Raw genomic sequence first — 6,219 nt, forward strand, 5'->3', positions numbered from 1 at the left:
ACGTGGCCGCCGCGCCCGCCTCGGCCGGGGGGCTCAGCTCCTCCCGACCGCTCCCTCCGGGCACGCCGGCCCGGCCCCGGCCCGCCCCTTCCTCGCCGGGCCCGCCCCCGGCTGCTGCCGGCACCGCGGGCCCGGGGAGCCCCGGCGGGTGCGGAGGGGAGCGCTGCGGACGGCGGGGCTGGGCAGGGGCGGTTGCCGCAGGCTCTTGCCCGATCCGCGCCCCGAGCGCACGTCCCGCCCGAAGAGCCTGTAGGGGCTTAGAGCCAGCGGCGCCGTGTTCTGGGGGTTCCGGGGATTTTCTTTTAAAAGTTCACATAGGGCTAAGCACCATTAAGCACTTAATAGTTTAAGCACTGAACAGTTTTCACCGTTTGTGGAGAAAAAAAAAGTACGTTGTTTAATGAGCAGGGCCTAAAAAGCAGGTTGTGAAATATATATATACATTGCAAGAAGTCTTTGTGTTTTCTGTTTCAAAGATAATTCAGGATTATATTGTAATGCCTACAATTGAGTGTTACCGTGTGCCCCTCTATGCCCTGGCTTTGTTTGAAATTATGTCCAACGTCTTTATTCACTCCCTTGCTCTCGTTTGTCTAGGTGGAATTGATCATAAGTTCTGACTACATTTGCTTCTGACAATATTAAAGTAACACAGAAGTACCTAAGGCTCATTGTTGGAAGGGAATTAATTTTGTGCTTGCTCCTTAGTTTTAGCTACTGAATAAATTTCTGTTGTGACATATTTTTCCCCCCCAAAACCCCCTATTGAATCAACAAATACAAAGATACGCTCCAGTATAGTGTACCTGAAAAACTAGTTTGCTTGAATTCCCAATGGTACTGTTTTATAAGTTGTTCTGCTGTTCATTTTGTCGATGTCTTTGAATGGCTGATTTGAGCATTAAAAGAGATGCTGAGTGAATGCTTTTATTTAGTCTTGAAGATTCTGATCATTTTACCACCTAGCTATCCTAGGTTTATCATATTGCTGAACTTTTTTTCAAGTTGATGTTCTGATTTAATAAAATGCTTCACTGTTTTTCTTTCTTTGTTGTCTTGTTGTTGGTTTTTTGTTTGCTTGGGGTTTTTTTGTGTTGGGTTTCCTTTTTTTTTTCAGCTGCTGATTTTTATGAAATTGTCTGCATGTCTAAATGGGTTGCTTCTCTTTGTACACTGTGCTGGTCATACATAAAGAACTGTGCTGTTACATAGCAGCGTTTCATCGATTAAGGAATATCTATGAATGTTTTGGTTTTTCACCTGCTCAGTGGTGTGGCCTTGGCTCAAGGGGAGCAGGAGGGACTTGAAGTGGAGTTCTGAGCTTCAGTGTGGTGAACAAGCGGCCAGGAGGCACCATGAAAAGCTGCTATATCTTAAAATGTGCAGTGTGCCCTGGTGCCAGAGCCTTTGCTTTTCGTGTAGGGTGTAATGCCTTGTGTCCCAAATGACTCCACATGACTCACAAGTCACTTAACTCACGCTGCACTTTGTGATAGGCATTTGTCGCCTGCTTATGTAAGGACCCTGCCGCAGTGTAAGTAAGCAGGGCCATTTGTGCACGTACCTTTTCTCCCCTCTGATCCATAAACCCAGAGTACAGACTGAAGTTCATTCTAGTCTAACGTTGTCTTTGGTAGTGAGTTAAAAAAAACCCCTGGCTCAGTGACTGTGTTGTTGTTTTGTCTATTTCTGCATTCTACTGTTTGTTTTGAATCAGCTCTATAAAGACATGCCAGGAGCTATACATAATAATTGTGAAACCCTTCCTTTTGCTGGAACTACCACATCAAATTTGTACTTAATAAGGATTTTGAGAACTTTTCTCACTAGGCTCAATTTTTTTCTTTTCATCCCTCCTTTTTCTGCCAACTGTCTGATTGTGGCTTTGTAGAGCTGTGTAACCTGATTTTATTTTCCCCTGGGGAACTTGGAGACAGCATACCTTTTTGTCTTTTATGAAATGCTCTCTAAGTGAGTTCATTAAGCCTTCTTCATTATCTCAAACCTCTCACACTCATCAGGAGTCACGTCTAGCTTTTACAGCAGTATCCAAACCTGTATCTTGTTTGGTGTTTGTTTTAATATTTCATTTCATAAAATATTTCCTCTTATTTATCCTGATTTTGTAAAGGAGATAAAAAGGAAAAATCTAAAATATTGGCTTTTAAATTAGGACTATTTAAAATAAAGGAAACCAGTAGAATTATGGAAAAAGTTAATATTACCATCAAGAAGAAATAGGAATGCAGTGGACAACTAGATTTTTCATATGTGTTAGAAGCTAGAAGCTAGGTCAGTAAGCTGGTATTAGAGATGAATATTTTAATTAATTATCTGATTAATATGGTATGTATGTAAAATTACATTGTAATTTAAATTTAGAAAGCCAGTTGGAAAGTGCACCATCAAATACCATTTTACAGAATATATAAAATGTTTAATTAAGCAGTAAAGCAATATAAACCATCTGCTTCTGTTGAAAGAGTCAAGATGTTAGAAAGCCATTTCTTTTAATTTAAAACATCTATGCATTTTTGATTGCTTTAAAATTAGCATTCAGCTTTCATAAGGACTTGCTTATTTTTTTCCCTGCAGTGAAATATGCAGTAACTGTTAATGAAGAGGACTTTGAACAGAAATTCTGTTCATTTAGCACTTTTTGAACTCTATTTTAACATACCAATTTTTGTCAGTGAAGTTTCTTGTTCTTGCTAACAGCTTAAAGATCAAAAGCTGCAGTTTGATGCTTTCTGTACTTTGCATGGTGGGTAATTGACGAGGAACTGGGTTTTATTGTATTCCATTCATCAGTTGGGCCTTTTCCTCCAAACTATTTCCTTGGTGCTCAGTAGCTGAAAGTGTCATGAGACACAGCTCTTTCAGGCCAGAGTGCTGCAGACTAGCTCGTCTTGCAGGCTGCTGAAGAGTCAGCATGAACTCCCAGAATCACATAACTTGTGTCTCCTGGCAGGAGAAGGGGTGTGAGCAGAAGGGAGATGTCTCTTCAGTCATTCCCAGTGGCAGAATTCCTGGGGAATCCTTGCACAAATGAAAGCCACCTGCCAAATCCAAACTAAAACCTAAACATTCAAAGGAGCTCACAAGGAATTCCTTATCCTTGTTAGCAGGTTTTCAAAATCTGTAAATGGAGCATGGTGAATTGAACAGGCAAAGCTGTATTTGTCTGGAACTTCCAGGTTTATTTGGAGGTTCTCTGATGCAGTTGGAAAGCTGTTTGCAGGGTGGTTTGTGCCAGTTTTGAAAAGATGAGGAGATAAAATGAGGTATAGCTGTGGGGGCAGAAGTTTCCTGTAACGTATTCTTCACAGTCTAGGGGTTTCTTTACAGACCTTGAACACAAAAATATGCTTTCTGTCTGATGTGGTCTGCTAGTTGTTGATTTTTGAATTCCTGCCTATGGTGTTATAAAGTGTTTTTCCCCCATGTACATTCCAGGGCCTTGCATCTCACTTTGTTTCCTAATAGCTTCACAGAAATCTTTATAACTGTTTTGATGCCCAGTTTTATATATACAGACACTGTTATAAGAACATAGTGTTAACACCTGTGCTTTTGTAAATCAAAACAGGACAAATAAGCTGTGAGATCCAATATTTTGCAGGATTTTCAGGCATCTTAGGTGAAGATACATTCAGAGATGACTTCACTATAGTTGGCTGAAAGGGTAAAAATGTTGGCAGATTTGATTCCAACACCCCTGTCTTCCCTTCCTCTGTAATGGCATAAGAGTTTTTCTTAATTCAGTAATAATTTAAGGATGGGGTGACTAATTTGTATGCAAATCCATAAACTTGACTGGGTCTTAAAAAGCTCCACATCTGCAGTGAGGCCTCACATAGGGGGGCATGCAAACTGCAGCAGTGTAGCAGCTGGTGGAGCTATCTGAGTATCCTTGAAGAAGTTTTTATTAAAGAAAACAGAAATAAACCCCAAGATTACAGCTCTTCAAAAAGTCTAAATCAAAGCAGAAACCTTGAAAAATGATAGATGTGTCGCATTGGAAAAGAGTGGCAGTCATCTGTTGATGTACAAGAAAAGGGAAAAAAAATGGAAGATGTTCTTAATATTCACAGTATTTAGTCAATATTTTGTACAAGATAAGCTTTCTGCTTCTCCTTTATCACTTAAATTTCCCTTTGGGGGTTTCAGAGTTTTAGCAGCCTGCTCTAATTCTGCTGACATACAGCCACTTTGTGCGGTGCACTGGCCCCTTTTCGGCAATTCTGAGCTATCTGGCACTGTTTGGAAACAAAACAAAGCATTTCTATTGCACTACAGAGATGTCCCATCTCCACAAACTGCATACTACAGCTATGAAGAGAAAGTTCAGTTATTGACTTTAAGCTGATGATATGAGTTAGGACAAAACAAGACAAGTCTGTTTCTCCTGCTTCCTGCCTTCACTGCAAAGCTTTCTTGTTCCTTAATGTTGGGTCTCCTGGTGCGTGTGCATGTCTGGCTGGGTGACTTGCTCCAGGCTGAAATCCAGATTTTCTGCTCCCAGTTGATGAGTTTATACCTGGGTGCTGTGCTCTTTATGGAGTGCATTTATTCCCTTGTAGACCCTTTAGTCCAAATCTAGCTACTTGGACTGGGAAAAGATGTGTTCACAGGAAGCAGAGGCAAAAGTTACAAGGGTGAAAGAAGTCAGTGATTGGACAAATTTGGTTTGAGGCTGGGAGATAACAAGTCTTGCTTGTTGAAGGCAGTGAAAGGGACTGCTTGGGTATACCAGTTTAGTTATTTAAAGATTAGTACCTTTCTGTATTAATGCCTCAGGCTGTGCTCTTTAGTCTCACTGTTGAACACTTATTCACAAAAATAACCTTGGACATCATGGGCATTATTCTTGTAAAGTGGGTGACTTTTCAGAGCAAGCTGTATGGTGTTATTTGCACAGGGTTGGTGTACAAGTCTACCCGAATTGCATTCTGTTTGTCTTTGTGCTTCAGTATTTCCTCGTGGCTGTTGCATTTCTTCTAACCTGAACCATAACATGCAGCATTTAGTGGAAACCATACATCCTCAATTTATCCCTGTGTTCTCCTACACACTGTGGCAGCTTGTCTGCAGACTAGAAACCCAACTATTCCTCACATAGGTCATTGTTTTGGTTTTATTTAATATTTAACTATTGAAGAATGAATCAGGTGTTTGACTGTTGTTGTCTGGGGAGCTGATGCTGTCCCTTCCACACTGCAAACAGGTAGAGGTTTATCCATTATGGATGTGTTCTAGAATAAAACACCAAATTGCATACACTTGGGTTCTGTGTTAACATGACCTCTTCAACCTATATTGTAGCTGTCTTAAAATACAGTGGGGGTTTTACATTAGGTATCATGCTTAATTTGGTTCTGAAGGTGGCATTGTGAGGAAAAGCATTCATTTCCGCTGGTATGTCATATACATTGCTTATATATCTGACTGTACAGGGTGATGCAGTTTAAGCCTTTGAGATAGTGCAGAGAATTTAAAACTGATTTATTTGCATTTCTACTTTGTTTACATTGTATTTATTACTTATAATGAAAAGAAAATGCTTAAACTCCCAGTGGATAAACCAAATACATTATTTGAAATTTCTTGTGATTCACATTCAGAGATCTTTAATGAGCCTGAGGAATGACTGCCAACTCAACTTCCTCATTAATTTAAAGCTAATCTTAACAGCATTATTTTTATCTGTATTCCTTTAAAATTGTTCCCTCTGCTCCTGTTACATTCATGATCCATAATAGATCCTTAATTCATGCTTTGAATCATCATATAGTTATAACTTATATGCTGAAATTGTAATAAAGCAAAGATTTCTAAGGAACAGTGGCTTTTAAAGCATCTATCAATTCAGTCAGCACTCGAGACATTTGCCGTAAACATGCGTGCTAAAGTCAAAACCCCACTGTTTTAAATGCCCAGTCTGGTTGCTGGGCTGGATCCTAAACTGCTTTTCTTGTGGTGTGAACTGGTGTAATTTTATTAACTCCTTGGGAACTATCACAATGTCTTCTTCACAACCCTGGACAGCTTGTGTTATTTCAACTTCTTTACTAAGTGGTGTCTGAATTTTAAAAATTGCTTATGTTTGATTTTGACTCTGTTCTTGATTTATGTTTAATGTGAAAAGTTGTTGTAAAATATGTTGTTTCTTATAAGCAAATAAAAGGCTATTAGTAGCACTAGTATGAATTAAATGCT

The sequence above is a fragment of the Melozone crissalis genome, unplaced genomic scaffold, assembly GCF_028551555.1.
Source record: "Melozone crissalis strain CALT ecotype California unplaced genomic scaffold, PUWL_Pcris_2 ptg000023l_1, whole genome shotgun sequence".
Taxonomy (NCBI): domain Eukaryota; kingdom Metazoa; phylum Chordata; class Aves; order Passeriformes; family Passerellidae; genus Melozone; species Melozone crissalis.